At 44.8% G+C, this 21,011-nt stretch overlaps 1 protein-coding gene across 1 annotated transcript in view; it reads right to left on the bottom strand.

The window, feature by feature from the left end:
* Positions 1-21,011, bottom strand: part of SNCAIP (synuclein alpha interacting protein) — a 161,141-nt gene that overhangs the window by 139,124 nt on the left and 1,006 nt on the right. The gene's annotated exons all lie outside the window — the stretch shown is intronic.

The following is a 21,011-nucleotide window of genomic DNA, read 5'->3' as shown; positions in this document are numbered from 1 at the left end:
TCGGTGCCTGCACATGGTACGTACATGTTTCCTATTATTAGTTCGCCATTGTAATTTCATTTTCCTGATGTTCCTCTTCTTGTAACTTCTTTGGAGAATGCAAAGCGTGCCACAGCATCCTCTCATGGTGTTGCCTGACTCATTCTCTCTCTTTTTTTTTTTCCTGACTCATCCTCTTGATTGACTTCTCTTCTCTTCACAAAGCTCAAGCCTTCCACACTGATTTGTTCCTTCTTGGGGCTGCCAACTCCTCCATGTCCACCATAACATATATTCCGTCTTCCATTATTTCTGACTTCTTATTGTCATCTGTCTCTAAACATTTTATTTGCAGCCTCAAAGGACATGTAAAATGCAATTTACTAACATTGATAGTAGATCTCAATTCATAACCTGCAAGGTATACAATATGAAGGATGTGTGTTGGTTTTTATTAAATGAGTTATAGAGTAAGCTCTGCCTTGGTTAAATATGGTAGGGAGATATTATCATAGCTTGAGTGCTCAAGGGCAGGGGTAGAAAAACTAGAAAGTAAGATGTAAAGTTTCAAATCAAGCATGAACTAGAATTTTGAAGAGCCCATGGCTTTACTGCAAATGGTCTCTGTCAATGCAAAGCTCTTATATCTACTTCATTGAATATCATGGTCAACAACTTCAGCTCTGGCTTAAATAGGTCCTGAGATCTTCAGGGCTGTGTGCAATACAAAGGCCTACAGCTTGCTTTCACAGTAGTCACTGTGTATTGGCTATGCAAGGCAGGCAGTAGTGAAGCCTAGTGGGAGTCAATAAACTGAGTGGATAGGACTCGAACAACACCTAACCAACAAATAGGTTCCGCGATAATGTGACATTTTTATAGTCACATTTTTAAACCATCACAGCGCTTGAATGGTATGCATTATAGTATTTCAATTTAGTCATTTATCTAAAAATGAGTTTTATCTTGGCTCATAAATAAACAGTGACATTCCAGAAATTAGAAAAGCTCGGCTTCCCCTTCTGCTACAAAGCTCATTTTACAATTACAGAAACACATGCCTTTTTGTGCCATGTTGCTTAATCTTTGATTTATGGCTCCTATCTTTGTGCTAACCTCTTTCTGTAAACTACACAGAGTTTGTACAAGCTCAGCTCTTTCATTCTTAGTTCTAATCTTAATGGGTTCTTTTCTCCCTAGTGGTGATGTCTCTCTACCAAAGAGGTCAGGGGAAAAGTATTCACTCTTTCAGTTCACCATATACTATTTAGTGTCTTAGCATGTTCTTGGAGTCTGAAATAAGTAATGAATTTCCCTAAAAGCCTGGGTTGGCTCTTCCAGAAAGGCTTTCTCTTCTGTCCCAAGCTCCTCCCAATGCTTGCTCCCATGTGCCTTGTGGCAAAGTCCTCCTGAGCAATGGCTGCCTGCTCCCTCTCCTTTCTGCCCTTCACTTTGACCAGGCTCCCTAAACCAGTAAGTGAGGGAGAGGAAAATTAAAATGGCACATCAGAATGGTTTCTCCTCCAGTTCCATCCTCTGCCTTTCAGTGGCAGACATCTGGGTGTTGACAGAGTCACTCCCAACTTCTCCCACAGTCTCTCTATAGCTCTCGGTCTTGTCCCACACCTCAGGGACCCTGGAGAAGTCGTTCACAGCAGTGCAGTGAATTTGAAGGAAGTCTGGGTCTTGCTCAAGGTCCAAGATGATAAGTGTAGGTTCTTATGTCTTCCTTCACCTCTATCCAAACATGACATACTTGGCAGGTATATCTCAAGTGCTCTGGGCTTGTTGCTAATGACTTGTTTCATTACATATGGATTGTCTTCTCTGTTTTTCATTATACCTGTCATTGTTTGGAAGGCGGTGAGAAATGTACTTTTCCTCCATCATTTTTAAATAGAAGTCTTTACAAAAACATTTGTAAAAACATAAAAAGATACTGACGATACAATACCAAATAAAAAGATGCAGGGTACAAAATAATATATCCAAGAAGACACAGAATTATGCTATCAAATACAGGAAGGGCTAATATACCAAAATCTGAAATCACTGCCTCAGAGTTGGAGAGTGATTTAAAATTTTTCCACTGACACTCATATTTTCCCAGTTTTGTTTTATGTTTTCATAAACATAAACAAGCATCCCAGTGTATTCAGCAAACAGTATTTACAAAAACACATTTACATGGCCACACAACCTGCCTAAGGCTCTCTACCAAGCACAGGCTTCCAACTGTACACTTATTCATTCAACAAATATTTACTCAATTTCTGCTATGGTCCAGCCACCCTACCAGCTTTGGGGAATATAGCAGTGAACAAAGGCAAGTCTTACACATGTAGGTTTACATTCAGGTGGCGGATGACAGACAATAAAAAAGCAAGTAAACATAGGATAGGTTGGTGGTAAATATCAAAAGAAAAAAATAACACAAGGTAAAGGTACAGAGAATAAGAGAGAATTGAGGGAAGACACTGCATGTATGGAGTTGATCTATCAAAGAAACCAGGGAAAGCAAAAAAGCAGACAGTCAGAAGAACCTCACTAGGTCCATACTTCAAGGGGTTATCATTCATTCATTCATTTATTCATTGTTCATGGTTCATTATTGTTTAGGCAGTCAATCATTAAATCAACAAATGTTTTCTGACTTCCCTGGCTTCTCCCTCTCCATCTGCTGCTCACTCTCTCTCAAATAAATCAATAAAACCTTAAAAAAAAACACCCCATAAGTGAAACACAAATGCAGTAAATGCTCCCTTTCCCGCTACTGCTAACAATCAAGTTTGTACCCGGAGGTAAATCCAGACTTCAATGAGTGGCCACCACATCCCACTATACCACAATGGCACTCGCTTTCCTCTTTTCACTTCATTGTTATAACACCCTAATGGAGATGGTGCTGCAACTTTAGAGATTAAGAATTGGACCCAAGACCTACAGCTTGCACACGTCTGAGCAAGAATTCAAACCAGTCACTCTGACTCCAGGGTCCACGCTTTTGACCATTACCCTCTGCCTACAATCCCTAAGCTTAGGATTACTTTGCTCAAAGCTTCATTTTTGATTGAAAAAATTCTAAATTATTTAACAGACTCCCACACCTATCTGAAAAATTTTGAAACTAATAATTTTATACATAAAGTTTTAAATATCTATTTTTTAAGATTTTATTTATTTTTTTGACACAGAGACACAGTGAGAGAGGGAACACAAGCAGGGGGAGTGGGGGACGGAGAAGCAGGCTTCCCGTGGAGCAGGGAGCCCGACGCAGGGCTTGATCCCAGGACCCTGGGATCATGACCTGAGCCGAAGGCAGATGCTTAATGACTGAGCCACCCAGGTGCACCTTAAATATCTATTTTTAAAAGTCAGTCCATAATACTCTCTTACAACCTGTCTGCTTTTGACTTGGTTTCCTCTCAGGATGTTGCCACGCAGGCTGCTTCTGCACCTGCATCAGAGAGTTGCTGCTCTAGTCCTAATAAGCTTGTCACACCAAGGTTAATAAGACTCATAAGTTAAAGTCCTATGGTAAGTTCTAAGGAACATGTGCTGGGCTCTTCACCCATCCACCCACCCATCCATCCATTCAGCATTTCTAAGAATCATTATAATAAATTCTCTCCACTTAACTTCTACTGTTCCTACACTAGTAAAGTTCTCTTTTAAATTCTCAATTGCTAAAATAACCACCCTAGGTTGACTCCCTGTAACAAATCTCTTACCTAATCTGCACTTTTCTGCCACGTTCCCTTTCCAAAACAGAGCTTGATGTTGTTTTTCCCTTTTAAAGGAGATAATGTTTGTAAATAAATTAACACTTTGCCTGGTCTCTAATAAGTGCTTCATAAACACTCTTATTTTTGCTATAACTATGTGCCAGACATGAAGGTAAGCACTGGGAATACGACAGACATGAATGAGACATGGAGCCTGGCACTGAGGAGCTGTGAGTCTGTCTACTGGAGACCAAAAAAAAAAAAAAAAGAAAAAAGTAAGTAATCACCACACAGTTGTGGAAACACCTTACCCCAATCTGGGTGGAGGCAGGGGAAATGAGTTCACAGGGTAAGAAGTCTGGGAACAGAAAAAGGACAATTCCTAGGAAACTACAAGACTAGAAACTATAGGAAGCTTCAAGTCACTGAATAAGTCTGGAGAGGGGTGGGGGATTGGCCTGGGACCCAGGAGGCTGGATAGGTGTGCAGGGCCAATCACGAGGGCTTGTACGTGATGCTAAGGATTTTTTATTTTATCCATAGGCAATAAAAACCTATTACAAATTTACTGGCACAAACACGGACACAATCAATTTTAGAAAGATCAACTTGGTAATAGTGCGGGAACTAATCAGAAAGGGGTAGGGTTGGGTTGAGAGGTTGCTATGGTAACCAAAGGGTAAAATGATGACACCTTGAATAAAGAAACTAGAAATGTGGATGGAAAACAGTCAATGATGTTGAGAGTAACTGATTAAACAAAGCAAGACTTACTGATTATTGGGATGCTAGAGATACTAGGGGATTTAAAAGAACAGGGGGTTAAAAATTACAGATAATTTCCTTGAAAGCTGGGGCCATTTACTCAATTAAGAAATGGATAAAGAGCCAAGATTTTGAGGGAAAGGGTGAATTTACTTTGGGGGTGTAAACTATGAGAGCCAATGAAACATCACAATATACATGACCAGAAGACAAAGAGGATCTCTAGCCCAGGACTAGAGAGAAAAATCTGAAAGTTACCAACACAGGTGATAATATAAGCCTTGAGAATGGATGACACAAGAATCTATGTAGGATTATTTATTAGCGTCACTCATTGAAAAAGAAACATAAGCCCCCTTTGTCCGTAGTGGGAAACAGATGAAGATTTGATGAAAATTCAGTCATCCTTTTGACATTTTCTCCTGCCACCCCACACCATCTATCTTACCGTGAAATCACATCAAAATACTTTAAACTTCACAAGTCTGTGAAGTTGCCCTCCCCTAAATTGCCCTCCCCTAAATTTTCTGCCTGGTGAACACACCCATTTGGCCTTGAACTCTAAATCAAAGGTCCCTTTGCCTGGGAAGCCCTTGATAATCTGACCACCTGCCTCCCCATCTCAGGTGGAGTTCACGGCTCCCTCCTCCTCCCTAGTAACTTGCTCACACCTCTACTCCAGACAAACAAGTTTCTCTCCTCCACGAGGCAGAAAGTTCATAGAAGGAAAAGACTGAGTCTACATAAGGAAAGGTATCAAAGCGTGTTTACAGAACAACTGCATAAAGTAATGTGTCTTCCATCTGTGAACACCATCAGTTACTCGGCTTTAAAGGACTCATGACTACTTCTGTTTGGCGAGCGGCCACAGAGGGTTCTTGGGTAGAGTAACGTGATATTTTTGGTACGATCGACTAAGAATTTAATTTTATTCCCATGTTACTAGTACTCATGTCAACACAACTGATGTGGTGACAATAGTGTAATCATTCAGAATAATGAACACTATGAATACACTGGTTCCTCTCAGCGAAAATGCCACTGCACTTAACTTGAGGCAAAAAAAATAGCAAGAGATGGAATCTAAGCACAAGTCGAGGGCTGAAATGAAGCAACAGGAAGCTTCATTAGGATCAACGGGGAGATCATGATGTCACTTTAACGTACTATTTCATCCAGAAAGGACAGTTTAAAGACAATAAATACCCAGATGATAGATAAGGAGTTAGAAAACTTCCTATTTGCTAAGTGCCCAATATATGAAAAGCATATTTTTTATAATGAAAGAAGGCAGGAAGCCTACCTAGGGTTGACTTTAAAGCCAAACGTGAAAGCATAAAAAGAGATCCAAATGTTCAAATGACAACCATTCCTTCCAGAACCATCAGCAATTCTGGCAACGGGAGATGTTTTTTCTCTACTCAGCTCCTTGAACAAAAGGGACAATATATAAATCCTTATTTGGACTGACATCAAAAGGCCCTTCAAATTTCTATGCCTCCCCTGACTCTACTTAATTGTAAAAATGAGACATTTCTGAAATTCACTCTCTCTAGTTTGAGAACACTTGCACAATTTTTCCAAGCCACTGAAAGATACATCCATCCAGTCCGGAATTTCAACAACTATGACAAATGTATCATCAAATGGAAAGAAGTCACAGGAAGTTTTGTTTTCACACTGGCCCCTACCTCTTCAGGGACTCCGTTAGTTTTCATTCTTGACGGACGGTTTAATCAGTGTACTATATGTTATAGACAAGATGACTCTAAATATCACAGTGACCTATTTTATGGGACTCAAGAATGAGAACTCGAAGACAGAAGTCAGAAAAATGTGTATGTGCAGAAAATCTACTACATGAGCATCATAATGCTGGTCTCCTATTCAGCTTTGATTATACAGAAGCACATCTACACCCAAGAGCCTAGAAGAAATTCAGTCCAGAGGACCATCTGTCCCGAAACTACCAGGAGGGCATGAGTGTGAAAATGCTCAGTCCCAGCCCTTATGGTCACGAAGCTGAAGATGCGGAGACATCCATGATTCAGCCCAATTATTACTTAGTGATCACAAATAGGGTTTGCTGCATGAAGCACACCCGATCATCCCAAGTAGGTGATGATTTAAGTGACTAAATACTTGGAAGTTGTCACTTTCTTTTCCAGACGTGTGGTGACAATGCAGTCTGTGCACTGAAACCAAGTCAGAAATCTTTAATTGACTTTTTAGCTCTGCTACGGGAGCACTTGCTGACCTTAGCCCTCACTCTCCCTCTGTCTTGCAGTTCCCATTTTTAACCTTTGCAACATGAGTTGTTTCCTTCTCACCTTTTTAAGATTTAACACAATGCAGTAATAATTATTATGGCAAACTCAATACTCCGTAAAAAAGAAAAATGATGATAATGATACGTAACCTTGTTGAGTACTCACTACGAGCCCATCGTTATTTTAAATTCTACCTCAATCATGTCATTCTCACAATGACCTCTGAGACAGGTTGTCACTTGGGTCAGGTTCCCAACAGCAAACAGGTGATAGACACAAATGCAATTCGAAGGTAGTTTAATAAAGAGACTGTGTGAAAAGGTGTGGGCAGGGTTTGGAGTAACTCCCGAGAGATGGCACAGTGAGTGAGTGAGTCTAAAGGACAGTGGTTACTAGCATGAAGCGTCGGCAGGAGGGCACAGTTACCAGAATTTAGAAAGCAGCCTGAGGGAGTTGGCTCCGTAACAGGAGCCATGGCCTACAGAAGCAAGAGATAACCTGGTAAGGAGGAAATCCAGGAAGTCAAACAAATCCAGAAGAGCTCAAACTCTCTTGCTACCTGTTGTTCATATCCTGATGATACCTCCCACTGGCCAGACCCAACCAGAAGCCAGAGAACAAAGGAGCCTGCTTATTTAGTTCAAACATCTCAGCACACAAAGCAGGTAGAGAAGGGAAGACAGTGAACCCGATCATCCACTTACCCTGAATAAGTGATGTAATCAACAAAGTATCTGTTAGTAAGAGAAGAAATAATGTCAGGAGGTTCAGTAAGTACGTGACATCACACACAGTGTAAGAGAATGAGCCAAGCCTTGCTCTGAGCTGGAAGTTCAAGCTCATAACCGGTATGGGATTCTGCCTCCTACCCACCATCTTTATCCCACACCAAGTATAAGCATGCTGTCAGGTGTCTGGAGAGACAGAATGATTGTAAATAACTGCCACCCCCAAGAAGCTCGTAATGTGTGTGCTAGTTTTATCTCATCTGTCCATCTCATTATTGTGAAATCCCCAAATTCCTTTCTTGCAAGAAAAGTTCTGTAACAGCAGGTCTCTCACTTCTCACAATTCCATCACTCATTCCAACAGGGGCTGAGCAGTGAAACCTTCCATCACATGGCATTCTGCCCCCTCGTCTGATAGTATCCTGCCTCAGAAGAATGTTCTGAATATATATAACACAGGTGACATGACAATATCTTTTGAGGAGACAAGTCCTTAACCCCTATTGACTGCAACAGAGTAAGCCTTGGGTCTTATAATATTAATACATTTATTTTCAAGACATGTTGAAGGATTCTTGTATTCAGCCAACAGGTGCTGGTTATAGAGTACATACTTGAGACTGTGCTAGGTACTTGCCCGGATTGAGAAAACAATTCTTACCAAAAGCAACAACAGCTTTCTGCAGTAAGAAGCCAACAACTCTCCAGAGGGAAGTTACAAGTGTGTTAGTTACCAATAGAGGTCATGGGCGCACATCTGGGCGTGCACTCACGACCCTGCCTCCCCGGCAGCACCATCCTTTACTTCTCCCCACTTTGTTCAGAGCTTGGATATAGGCTAAAATCCTGTAATGAGGGCGCCTGGGTGGCTCAGTCGGTTAAGCGACTGCCTTCGGCTCAGGTCACGATCCTGGAGTCCCTGGATCGAGTCCCGCATCGGGCTCCCTGCTCGGCAGAGAGTCTGCCTCTCCCTCTGACCCTAACCCCTCTCATGTGCTCTCTTTCATTCTCTCTCTCTCAAATAAATAAATAAAATCTTTAAAAAAAAATAAAAAAATAAAATCCTGTAATGAGCATCCTCACCCTGACGTCATTCCTGGAGACAATCAAGTATCCTACTAGTTTTCCATCTCTTAGGAAGGGACTCTAGCTTGAAATACCAGCTCCATAGATAAGGGGTTGTCTCAAACAGATCACACAGTAATTTGTTCCTGTGGGGTTTTTCTTTTCTCAGTTCTACTTTTGAGCTTGAGGAGGCCACTCTTTGCTGCCTGATCCTGACTAAAGTAGCACATAGAAATCTTTTGTCTTTTCAGGGACAAGGCAAGTGAGCTGGTCCAGCATCTCTCTTTCATGCTGTACAAGCACTAGCTTTGCATTTTTAAAAACTATTGTTCAGTGTGTCATGCAGCGAGGTTTGCCAAAGGCAGGGAAAGGAGGAAAAAAAGAATAGCAGAGTGGATTTCCTACATGCGAGTTTTAATGATCCTGGAAAACCATCAACCTGTCTCGAATCTCTGTACTAATTTCACAGTTTCCCACAAATGGCAGGAATGCAAAACCATCAGTTGGCCTCCTGGTAATTATATTTTAAAGAGCAATCCTTTTTCTTGATAATTCCAACAAATGGAAAAATTCAGTTCATTAAAAACCCAAACACTTGATGATGTTTATTTCATCGAGGAGCTCACAGTAAAATCACCCTTTCAAAGATCTCCCAAATGTTTACTCAGGTGCGCATACCTGTGCTGTCTGTCGCTCTGAGTGTGCAGGATTTCTGCTACGTGACATTCATTTACATACATTATGCAACAGAAACTGAGAAGAAATCATCAAGTCCTTGCTGGGAGAAGCCCACATCCCTCTACTTACCAAATCAATCTGTAACTTACAAAGAGCTCTGCTATTTCTTAGCAACATGAGTAAACATTGTGCTATATCCAGCTCCCAAGATTTGTAACCATGTTAATCTGTGAGTACTCAATTTAATTAAAGATTAGACTTTTAAATTGTATTTTTAGTGCACAACAGTATTGCTAAATTATGATGATCAGCAGTTAAGTGTGCTTATGTCTGCAGAACTCGGGGAATGAAAATGAATCATTTATTTCCATCTTGATATGACTGCTCTTCTCCAAGGCGCTATTCTCCGAGTTCACGGGCCTTGGAGTTCATTGGAATTCGATGGTTAAAACACAGCTTGGAGACGTCATTTATGAAAATTCCTTTAAACCTTTCACCACTTTGACAGATCCAGTCCAAGTTCACCGAGCCAATTCAAAAGTAGCTCTCAGCCTTTTTATAGGTTTTCAATTACACCAACACAGCACAGCAGAGCCGTCATGTTGGGCGAAGTATATTTTGGTCACAGAGAGGCACGAGTTCCTTTCTAAGAGACTCAGATGAAAGCGGCATTCTCCAAACCGGAGCCAACAGATGTAAAGCTTTGTCTGTCTCAAACCACCCTTGACTTATTAAAGAAGGGATCTTCCAATTACTTAAATATGGCTGGTGTTCAGTTATCTACCATATGATGTCTATGATGTAGGTTATGATTTTTTTTTTAACTTTTTAGAATCTACTTCGCAAAAATACTGGCAAGCTACCTTGTCTCCAAACTGTTCCAAAGAGTTTAGCTGAGGAATTGGTCAAACATTTTCATTCATCCCCGCCCCACCCCCTCATGGCTTGTGACAGCAGGACTGATTTTTCCCTGTGTGCCCTCTGAGACACAAAAACCCCCAAGCAGGTCCATGAGCTTTCCAGCTTGAAACTGGTCATCAATGATGAAACGGAGGTTATGCCTGATTCCATTTTCTATTTCAAAGCACTCTTTAATTGGGCCTGAGGTAACCATACTCTTCTCTGGGACAAGAATCACTTCACAGATCAAACAGCAATATTTTCTTCCATTTTCAAACTTTGCATTTATCTGAATATGTGGTTAGTATGGGCTTTATGGGAGTGCCAATCTGTGAGACTTGGTTATATGAATTATTTCGAGTGACATTTACTATTAGGGGTAAAGTGGACAAACAAGCACATGCACATTAGTGGGTCTGAAGCACTTGCAAAATTTCAAAAACTGTGTGTGCAAATGCTAATTTACTCAGGATATCAATCTCCCATTCTCCCCGGGGAGGCGTGATGACTCCAAAACCACTGGAAACAGAGAAAACTCTCATGACGATGACTCTTTTCAGCTCCCTGACACAGCAATTCCTTTCCTGTATATTGAATGTTCTGGGTATCAGCTGGCCTTTTTGGTGTTTGGTCTATCCTATATATTTGGGGGTTTTGTTGTTGCTGTTATCCTGTTAAATAAGACCATTAAGCTTTAACACACTGGGCTGTGTGTAAGCCGTCCTAGTACTCAATATTAAAAGAGATGAAGCCTGGAGCTCAAGCAGACTTGCAGGAGCTCAGAACAACTCCAGGCTGGGACATCCCTGTTCACTGTAGAGGCTTCCTGTCTGTTCAGTCTGACTCAAATGCAATTCTGTGGCACTGGACAGAGCCGGGCAGGGACAGGCAAAGGGAGGTCACGCGAGGCAAGCCCCCCACCCCATACACACACCAATCCCTGCAGTTCCTGGGGGTAACAAATAACCTTTCCTCATCCGTTAATGAGTTCCCACTGTACGGAAGGCCAACTGTGGGCCTCCTACACACTGCATTCCTCACTGGGGGCAGAAGATGACAGATGCATTCTCTGAGCTCAAGAGCCCACGTTCGAGGGCACCGTCAGCCACGTCCCACAGGGGCAGCAGTAGAGGTTCAAGCTAACTGCTGAGGGAGCCAGAGACAGTAGTCGCCGAGTCTGCCCCTGGGATGCCCTGTGCCTCCTCAGAGCCCATGCCTGGAGTCCATTATGGGAGCCACAATCCACATGTGGCTCCTGAGCATCACAAGCGTGCCTAGCGTCTGAGTTAAAAATAAAATACATGCCAAATTTCAGAAAATAAGGAAAATAAGAATGAAAAGTATCTGGTTAATCACTTTTTATATTACATGTGGAAATGCTAATATTGGGGATATAGCAGGTTAAGTTAAATATATTATTAAAATTAATTCTACCTGTTTCCTCTTACTTTTCTTTATGTGCTTACTAGAGAACCTGAAATTACCTAAGTGGCTCACGTTCGTGGATCTATTATTTCTATCTGCCTGTTCTGGTCTAAGGAAGCAGAAGGCAACACTTGGGGAAAGAACCTGGGAGGGTGGCTCGGGGGCAGGTGGGGGCGCAGGTGGGTGAGCAGGGAGAAGGAACTGCATAGAAACAAGCCCCCAGGGGCCCCTCTCAGGGGCTGCAAAGACGGAGCAGAGGTTGGTATTGTGTTTGCTTCCTGAGCAGTGCACGCCTGCCAGATTCATGTGCAGCAGAGAGACCACACCATAAAGGCCAAAATGACAATCATCACATCACAGATAAATTAGAAGCAGCCTGTGGTTTACAGGGAGCCATGCTCTGCTGGGGACCAGGCCAACTAGCTAGCCCCGTGTCTCCACCCCATTTGGCCGGTCATCTGGTCACTCTGCCAGCTCATCTGCAAAGGGGTGGCTGAGAGGCCTGGGGCGCCTGGGGCCCCGTTACTCTGTCTCCTAAGTCTCTGGAAATCAGCACTCTTAACATCCCAGGGGAGGGAGGAAAGTGCTAGGGAAGGAGACACGTTTGTACCTAGAGTTGTAAAGCCGCAAAGAACGGAAACTGGAGTAGAATCAATCCTTTACACTTCCTTTTTCTTAAAACATTACACTTTATTTCTTTGTTCGCCCCCTTCCCGGCGAGATATAGACTACACGGAAATGCCATGAGCTCGGGAACCACATCTGTGTGCTCACTCCGGCTCTGAGAGGTGCCCGGTGTACAGCGAGCTCAAAATAACTGTCTGGGGAGGGGTTCCTACAGAGAATTTGCAGCCAGCTTTGCAGTGGAGGACCCGTGCAGTCAAGGTTTCCCGTGTGCTAACTGCACTCTGGAATGAGCAGGGGAGCTCACCTAGGCAGGGTCCGGCAGCAGGGCTGTATGTCTCAGATGTAGGTGTGAGCTGTTGTTGTCGCAGGGGGAGGAGGAGAGGAGCTGAGACCTGCCCAGCCCTTTCAGCTCCTGCACGGGAGACATTCCCAGCAGCTCCTGCCGCAGAAGCAGCCGTGTGACCCACTTCCAACAAGGACGCTGAAGGGTGGGGGGGGGTCAGGGCTAACAAAGGCTCAGAATTTCCGGGGCACCGATCTCATGCCCAGCGCGCTAAGAGGATCGAGCGTGGAGGCCGAGAGAAGTAGCAGCGATGCAGGTGTTGGTTCTGCATTCGATCCCACTCTTGCCCCTTGCTAGCTGGGAGACGGGGTTCCTCCCCTAACTTCACTCCCCACCCCCTCCAACAGGGCTCAGAATCCGTGTCTTAGAGGGGTGCTTGGGGCTCTATACTTCTCCAAAAGGACTGGCACGGGGTAAACAGTGGATAAACCTGCAGGTGACTGGCAGGATGTGGTCAATATACGACAATGGCTATTACCTGTCTTCCGGATTACAGCTTTGAAACAAGGCTTCTGACCTGGAGTCTATGGAGCCCCCGCAAATCCACAAACGGGCTTCCACGGATCCTGTAAGCCCGTGAGCTCAGTGGTATGGGGGCACATCTGTTTTCTCTGAGGACAGTCTCCATAGCTTTCATCAGAACCTCACCAGGCTCGAGGCACCTGGGTGGCTCAGTCGGTTAAACATCTGCCTTCAGCTCAGGTCATGATCTCAGGGTCCTGGGATCGATGAGTCCCACATTGGGCTCCTTGCTCAGTGGGGAGTCTGCTTCTCCCTCTCCCTTTGCTGCTCCCCCTGCTTGTGCTCTCTTGCTCTCTGTCAAATAAATAAAATCTTGAAAAAAAAAAAAGAAAACTCTCAACAGGCTCTCAGACTGAAAACTGGTAAAAACCATTGAGCTGCTGTGGCTTCCAAAATGTTTGGCTCATTGTACCGATCTAGGGACTCAGTTTCTGAGTGATCCTCAGAGCTAAGACTTCCCTCTGGCTATTCAAGATGCCTGCATTCTGTACACAGCCGTACAACCTCCATAGGAGCCCTTTATTATCTGGCAACAGCAGAACCATAGGAATATGACAAAATTTCTAAGGGAGACATTCGTCTTCGTTTCAACTATGGTACCGGAGTCCTTGCTGCTTTAGATACATCTTTCTCCATAATCTTTTTGACATATTCAAAGCCAAGGGAGGTAGGTGGCACGTTTTATTCTTAGGAGGTGGTCACTTCACATTAGAGCAGTAACAACAAAAATCGTAATGGGTGAATTGGAAGAGCCCAATCAAAGCTTGATTCTACTCAACAACCTAGAGGGCTGAACAATCTCCGGGAAGAAGGACCTGAGTGGCAAGCAAGCCCCTCCAACTCTGTAAATCTTAGTTTCCTCATAGGCAGAAAAAGGATGGATAATGGTAATATCTCCTTCCTAGGGCCACTGTGAGAATTAATAAGAAAATAATTGTGAGTCATCTGTTAAGCACCCAACGCAAAGTAAAGTGCCTCATAAATATTAACTATTAAATAACCTCTTTTATGGCAGGGGGGGAAAAAAAAAGGTATTCCTCATCTGGTCTCTGAGCCACACAGTCTAGCTTCGAGACTGACTTTGGGCAGCTGATGGCTGATATTTTTCAGCTTCTTCCTTGAAGTAGCTGTTAGCGACCAAGCAGGCAAGGAGCATACCAAGGAGCTGGGAAAATAGCTGAAAAGTGTCTGAGCAGCAATTTCAAAGAGTACCTGCTTTCAGAGCCAACACTGTGAGATGCAAATTTAAGAAATCGAGTTAAAGGAAATAGAGTAAACCTTGAAAGTCACCAAGATGAATGACTCAGCACAGAGTTTTCATTCATTCTTCTACAGTAGAGCTTCTTGTGAGGAGCCCCGCACTAGGCACAGGGACGCACAAAGACAAAGCCCCAGGCAGCTGTCACTGTCAGTACCCCGGGGAGAGAGTCACATCCCCAGCATGTGAAACAAGGTTTCAAAGTAAACTATGATGCAGGGCAGGACCTGGCGTTCAGCAAAGGCTTCTTGCAAGAGCAACACTGGGTTGACTGTGGAAGGAGGAGTGGATGTTCAAGGGCTAGTAAGGCACGGCCCTCATCACGGGGAACCCCGGGAAGCACGGAATTCAAGACCAGGAGCTTGGTCTTCCCCCCGCCCCCCAGGGTTATGAGGTTTTGAATGGCTCTTAGGCAGTTACCTGATTCGATTTCATCTATTTGTTCTTTAGAGACAAATGGTGGGGAGGACAGAGTTGAAGCGGAGAGACTGGATGTGGCATTTTCAGAGGGGACTTGTGCAGGGTGAAACAGGGAGGCTCTAACTCTAAACTAATGTGGGGAAAGAGTAAGATGGAGACAGAGCAGGCAGTCCTGGTGACTGACCAGGTGGAGGTCACATCGGGATCATTCCCAGGTTCACGGCTTGGGGGCAGAGTGGATGATGCGTCCACGAGGAAAAACAGATGCAAGAGCAGACACCGGCCCCTTTGCTTGCACGGTATCCACTTTCTCTTCTTTTCCATATTTTCTTTTTAAGAAACAACCCCTTCCTGCTTTCAGGCCATTGGGTTTAGGAGAGTTTTGCTGACCACCCTCCCACGCAGCTCCTGCATTCGCACATCTCCCGCCTCCGCACACGGACTGCTACTCCTGTTCCCCAAGGCTCCAGGCCTGGGCACGTCGTCAAAGACAAGCCAACACGTGTTCCAAACCCCTGGCCCCAGCACCTGGTTCAGGCATGGGCATGTGCCCACTAATTTGAGTTAATCCCAAATTATTCTCTTTTCCTGCAGGGGTTAAGCTTGAAGCTGCTGATGACCATCCTACCACCAGGAAGAAGAGGGGGAAATCAGAACTGGATTCTTCCTGAACTTCTCCCATACAGGAGCCAACACATGCCCCTTCCCGCCTGACCAAGTGTATGCTAGGTTTCTGTGACTTGTGGCCAAGAGCTGCTGATAAAGATAAGAAGTAAAGAAAACTGTGTCTCCACAAAGAGTCTACGTCTGTGAGTGGTGAATTATAAAAACCTCCATTACTGAGACAATAGTACCTTGAAACATTTGAATCTAAAAAATACATTTTAGGGGGCGCCTGGGTGGCTCAGTTGGTTAAGCGACTGCCTTCGGCTCAGGTCATGATCCTGGAGTCCCGGGATCGAGTCCCGCATCGGGCTCCCTGCTCGGCAGGGAGTCTGCTTCTCCCTCTGACCCTCCCCCCTCTCATGTGCTCTCTCTCATTCTCTCTCACAAATAAAGAAAGAAAATCTTTAAAAAAAATACATTTTAGGGATTTTATAGCAAATTCTACTGTGACTAATAAAAAGTCAAACGAGACTGCTTTAGAAAATGTTACTGTACCAGATCATGGCACATTCACTCATTAAGTTAACATTTATTGAGTATCTTCAGGGTTCTTAGGCTTGTACAAAAGAAACTATAAAAGCGTGTGCTTGGATTTGAGTGGGGCCATCCGAGGCCCTTCCATAACGAGCAGCTGTGCGTGCTCTTCAGCCTAATTGTGCGATGCTAGAATGGCCAGGTGGTTCCGTCTGGCCCACAGCTGCACCTGATGGTGAGGACACCACCTGAATTTCAGACTGGCCATCAATAACCCAAGGCTGGTGAAGCAGCACCTCAACTGAGCCCTCAGGCGAAAAAGCGTTGAACGTGTTTTGAATTCCTCTCCCCTCTAATAGGACAACCACCGACATTTATGGAGGAGCCTGGAGGATGCATGATGTTGGGCCTTCTTTCTTTACTCTCCTTCCATGAAAAGACCCCTACACTAACATGGGCTTAACTCTTATTAATGCACCCACAGAGCTCTATGTAAGTATGCCTGAACTGTCAGCTCCTATCCTGTGGGCTTCTCAGGGGCTAGGTCCAAACAAATCTGCGAGGGTTCATTTCCGGTGGGCAGGTGTTGATTTTGCCACCCTGTGTCCACTCCCGCTTCTGAGAGCAGTACGTCCCTGTCCTCTGAGGAAGCACCTACCGACTCCCCATTGTGCACCATCTTAGTGGGGTGGTCAACCCATGGGCCCAGCTAAGCAGTGTGCATGCCATTCAAACTAGGCCAAAGGTTTTCTCTCTTTAAGATTTTATTTATTTATTTATTTATTTATTTATTTATTTATTTATTTGAGAGAGAGAGAAACAAAGAGCAAGAGGAGGGGCAGGGAGAGGGGGACAAGAAGACTCCATGCTAGCGCGGAGCCCGACCTGGGACCCCGGGCTCCATCTCACGACTCTGAGATCATGGTCTGAGCCGAAACCCAGAGTCAGATGCCCAACTGAGAACCACCCAGGTACCCCCAAAGGTTTTCTCTTTGCAGGTATGCTAAGTCCAAGGGCAGACCTCCAGCTTGCAGAAAAAGAACGTGAGTTCTTACTCCCCCGGCCCCCCAGTAGTTCCGTTTCCATCCTGAAAGTGGTTCTTCTGACTTCCTTTGACCCTTAGGATATCCTCCAGGTTGCCTTCTGGTTTCTGTTGCTTTACTCTAGAGACACTCAAGTCTACACAATTCACTGCAACTTAAGCACTAAGCAATAGCTAACGTTCATAGCATACTCAGCAGTTTATAAAGTACGTTCACATTCAATTTATCTCTTTCAATCAACCTTTCTGGAACTGAATTTTTCTCCTCCCCCCATATAAATCACTTATTGATTTCTCTATTTTTCACGACAGCACAATCGTTCATTCAGCCACTTAAGCTTTTTTAAAATTTCAGAATGATTTTGCTGGAGGCTTTCAATAGTGTCCTATCATCATCAGTCACCTAATCCTAAAATATGGGACCCCCCAGAGTGATCCCTTCCTTTTCCTTGTCTCTGCCTCCACCTTTGCCAGAGCCTTCCTCACCTCCCAACAATGGTTTGCTGACTCTGCCATCAGCCTACTGTCACCAAACCATCCTGATTCCACTGGCAGAAAGCTGTGACTCAACTTTTACTATCGCTGCATTATTCCTCACCTACCCAAGGTTTATAGAACAAAGACTACAGGACAATGATGGCATTCCCTAACCTAAATCCTGGGCTGCCCACTGATCTCTCCTGACTCAGAGTAGACTCTTCCTTAGTAGAAAACATACACCAGAACAAGTATTCAAACATGTAGTAAATTGAAACAAACAAACAAAAAGACTACAATTTTGGGGGGGCTTCCTCTCCTTATAAGTGGAGTCTTTCTACACCCCTTGAATGCAGGGTGACCGTGTGATTTGCTCTGGACAATGGGAGAGTAACAAATAGGATATACGCAGAGGCTTCATACTTGCTTTTTTGCTGCTCTTGGTACAGTGCTTGTCATGTAAAGAAGCCCAGTCTCATCTGCTCAAGAATGGGAGGTACATGTCCTGGTCACCTGTTAACCTGGCTAACAGCACGGTAACTGCCAGACATAACTGAAGCCATCCCAGATCATCCTGCCACCAGCTCACCAACCAGCGGACTGAAGATGCCCGAGGGAACTCCTGTCAAGAAAAGCAGAAGAACCACCCAGCTGAACTAAGCCCAAACCACTGACCGTAGAATCATGAGCTTTCGTAGTTGCTTTAAGCAACTGCATTTTGGGGTGACTGGTTATGCAGCGACACTGTAACGGATAAAACATCTGAGCCGGTTTGGTCATTTTCTCCTCAGAACTCCTTTCCAATTACTATTTAGCATCTTGGGTGCTGGATCATAAAGTATCTTTCATGGTCCTATTGCCAAGAGCCTTGCGAAGAGATTGTGTATTTTATATTTTTATATGCCACAAATGCACAAAGTGAATACACTATAACTATTTAGGGATCAATTAGTGTTTGTCCAGGGCCTAGCCATCAGTCTTACCAATTCATAGTCATCATTTCAACACATAACTTGATCATTAACTTTTAAAGCTTAAAAGAGAGCGAAGATGCAAACCATAAAAAAATGAAATCTAGTTATTTCATCCATGTGCAGTGCAAAATCATTCAAAGTATATATCATAAAAGTTACCGATGTATTGATTCATCTTCAGTAAATTACTCCTTGTAATGAGATCTGCCTATCAATCAAAGGTGCACAAGGAAACAAATATATGAGGGTAAAAGTTTCACAGAAGCAATTGTTTGATTTTCACCAGGATATTATTGTTCTCCCAAGACACATATTTCTCCTATGTGGTTTGCAACTGTAACCTGACTGACTGCCAAAAACAAGGCTTCTATTCTAAGAGTGTCACTGATTCTCTTGTTGCTTTTCAATTAGATTTTGCATTTAAAAGAGAATTTCCCTTGTGTTTCTTATAATGGTGCACCTGCTCCTTGGGAGATTTCCTCTTCTGACAAGCAATGCCTTAAATCTGGCAAGAAAAACAGCTCCAGGCTTTCTCTGATAATATCAAAGATCATTTGTTTGTATTAGATGTTTGTATGGGTTTCCCTCCTCTTAAGAACAGTAAAGTACTACTACAATTCCTTCCAAAATAAGAGCGCACACAAAGTTTCTTGGCCTCTGTTCCACATTTCCACCGACACCTGAACCAACCGTCTGGAATGAGCAAAGCTGCGACATAGTTTATAGAGAGATTCATCTGGCTAGTCATGTCCTTTTGGACATCAACACATGGTAAATGTCAAATCAATAAATGCAGCATCATTTCACATCTACTATCTCGTAACCTTTCCTTGTGAAACGCTTCCAATGGAGAAAATGAAGTTTACATTCAAAGTTATATCCCTTATTTTGTTCTATTTGATTTCTGAGATGTCCAAAAGATCCTTAAGAGAAGCACCATCTTCTTTCTGATTCTAGACTTGGGAACTCCTACATATTTGGTTATGAGTAATCGTTAGTGAAAACTGCCTTCCGGAGAGACTTCCGTGATTGACAGCAAAATGTCACACCTTCTTCAAATAGTTTTAAGAACCCCTTAAAGCTATCTCCCTTCCACTCGAACCACACTGAGCCTAAATTAACATTGAGCTGCATGGGGAATAGCCAATAGATGTTTTCTCCCAGATGTCAACACATTAGCATACTGCTTCCCTAGACCTTGCTCTCTCTGCCTTTTAAAATTTCAATATGTACAAATGAAGTACAGATTTCAGCCCATTCCCAATTGGGATGTCTGCTCCGTAATAAGAGAAATAGGTTTTTTGCCTTCCTGCAGATTCAGCGAAGAAAGTGGTGCTTGAAAATTACGTGTTTAGAGTGACACCTTGGAGAACTGACATACTCTGCACACATGTAATCCTCATAAACCTCCCCAGACAGCCCTTATTTCATTTTGCAAACTGCACCCTGGCCGGGCTCCACAGCACGTGGTGTGTGGCGAGACGGTCCTGCCCCGGCTCGCCTTCCTCTGGGCTCTTCCCTGCCTCCAGGCTCTTTGATGGGCACTTGTCAGTAATAGTCAAGAGGAGCCAGGAGGCCCAGGCACCAGCCAGGGTCAAACGGACACCGACAGTACTGCTTCCTCGATGAACTTTCCCAAGGAAAGCAACATTCCCACAGGAAAAAACAACACACGTCCCCCCCCCCCGCCCCCCGCCCCCCCACCACCCCCATCCTCTCCTAGTGGTCCATTGAAAATGAGCAACAATGCTGTTGCCTTTTTGTTTCCTAAAGACTTTCTTCGCTGCAAGCAGTAGCGTGTTCCTCAAAGAATGCTAGTATTTCCTGTGGAAACTGTATGGCTGCCAGGAATGGCTCATAATTTTCCCTTCTTTTCTTTTCGTAAAAATGGAATAAACAAAACGTGGCATTTAACAATAGCCAAGATAACCAGTTCACCTCACTTACCACCTGCAGATGAAAGTCACCACCACGAGGGAAGGCCAGCAGAGGCACATTCCGGGCTCAGATCGACGCGGACCAGCCTGGGAAGCAGGACAGCGCCCGGGGCAGCTCTGAGCCCCGCGGCTGGACGGGGCAGCCAGGGAGCCCCGGGGACGCGCGTGGGGCTCCCCGGGGCGGCAGCAACCCCGGGCGTCCCTCTTTCGCGTTGGTTATTGTTATTTGGAACTGTCGCTGTTACTATTACTTGGCCCCCCATTATCTGGGCTCTCAGGAGCTGGGGCACTGCCCATCCCTGCCTCCGAGACGATGCGAGGGGGCAGCACGGATCATAACCCCACCAAACGGGCAAAGGAGAAGAACAATCCTTTGGCAACCGAGGCGGGGGCTGTCTCCCCCCTTCCCCAGGGCAAAGCTGCCGCTCGGCAGCCGCCGCCGCCGCCGTTACTATAGAGACCTTCCCCCAAACCCTGTCTGCAGAGGCACCGCCGCTGCCCGGGCCGCCGGGGCTCGCGGCACAAAGGGGGCCCCGGGGGCTGCGGGGAGCAGGGGCGACACCCGCCGGGGTCGCCCGGTGCAAACTTGGACAGGCTCAGCCGCCCGCGCCGCCGCCGCCCGCCTCCCCGCCGCGCCCGCGGGGGACCTGGACTCACCCGGGGCGCCCGGGGCGCCGGCGACTCGGGAGCGCGGCACCGACTGACGGACGCACGGTAGGCGGCGGCGGGCGGGCGG

The sequence above is a fragment of the Mirounga leonina genome, unplaced genomic scaffold (assembly GCF_011800145.1).
Source record: "Mirounga leonina isolate KUSES-001 unplaced genomic scaffold, KU_Mleo_1.0 Mir_168, whole genome shotgun sequence".
NCBI classification, from domain to species: domain Eukaryota; kingdom Metazoa; phylum Chordata; class Mammalia; order Carnivora; family Phocidae; genus Mirounga; species Mirounga leonina.
The sequence above is the reverse complement of the archived record's forward strand: the minus strand, read 5'-3'. Positions and strand labels throughout refer to the sequence as shown.